Genomic DNA, 1,419 nt, shown 5'->3' with positions numbered 1-1,419 from the left:
GAATGTAGCTTTTCTTTTCTTTTTTTCTAATGGATGCATCCATGGCATATGGAAGTTCCTGGGCCAGAGATTGAACATGACCTATGCCACAGCTAACAGCATCGCCAGATTCTTAACCCACTTCACAGGACTGGGGATCGAACCCGAACCTGTGCAGCAAACTGAGCTGCTGCAGTCAGAATCATAATGTGCTGTGCCACAGTGGGAGCTCTGCAGAGGCTCTTTCATACCTTTCTTTGAGCAGTGTTTCTTCAGCCTAGTATAGCCTTCATTCTTTCAAATTCCAACTCTAATATCAGCTCCTCCAAAAAGACTTTCCCTCCAGAAGTTTCCTCCAGACTAATTTAGATGAGGCAAACACTGCAGGGCTACTTTGGAATTGCCTGAGGAGCTTTTGGAAAATACAGATTTCTGGGCCACCTAATGCTGGAATGGGTGGGGCCCAGGAAATCTGTTGGCCCCTCCTATTCCCACAACATCTTCTGCATACTTCTACAGGTACCTCTGTTATGACCAACTTACCTATCTGTTTCCTTCATATGACTGTAAAATCCTTAAGGGCAGAACCTGTGACCCTCACACTTATTGCTGGAGCCAGCATTCAGTGACGATACATCAACACACAAATGATGATGGCAAACATTTACAGAGCTCTTACAATGGACAAGGAATTGTTCTATGTGGTTTTTGTGTATTAACTCCTTATTTCAGAAAAAAATTTAACCCCTAGGGGCCTAATAGCCTGAATGCTAAAAGATACTAAGGAGATGAGATACAAAGAATTAACTCTGGAAGGTGCCAAAGTAATTTTTTTTTTTTTTTTTTTGCAGCACCCATGGCTTGTGGAGGTTCCAGGGCCAGGGATCAAATCCATGCCATAGCAATGACCCAGACCATAGCAGTGACAATGATGGATCTTTTACCCGCTGAGCCACCAGGGAACTTCCAAATTAAATTTTTTAAGTAAACATTTATTTTAAGATGGAATACCTCTTGAAAGTCTTCTGTAGTCCTATGTACACAAGTAGTGTTGATCATTTCCCAAGTGAGCACCCAGTGTGACTCGCAGGGGGACTTTGCAAGAATGACTGGAAATATCTACAACTTCATTCCTACTTCAAAACTTCCTGTTTTGTGTTTGGTCATCAGATGTACCTTCCAGTGTTTTATCACCTATCTCAGACTTTAACAAAATATGTTCTATAATGCCAGGGAAGAGAGGAAGGATTGTACCGCTTCACTCTTTTAATGTACACCCTTCAGCTCCAAAATTTAGTGTTCTCTGTGGATATCCTATAAAATTAAGGAGAGCTTATAAAGGGCCTGTGACCCACAGAGAGCTTAATGCACTTTAAATGAACAATTCTGGTAACAGTGTCAGATTATGGATTTCCAAATGGCAGCCACAATCATGATTTA

The sequence above is a fragment of the Phacochoerus africanus genome, chromosome 1 (assembly GCF_016906955.1).
Source record: "Phacochoerus africanus isolate WHEZ1 chromosome 1, ROS_Pafr_v1, whole genome shotgun sequence".
NCBI lineage: Eukaryota > Metazoa > Chordata > Mammalia > Artiodactyla > Suidae > Phacochoerus > Phacochoerus africanus.
This window is presented reverse-complemented; position numbering follows the sequence as displayed.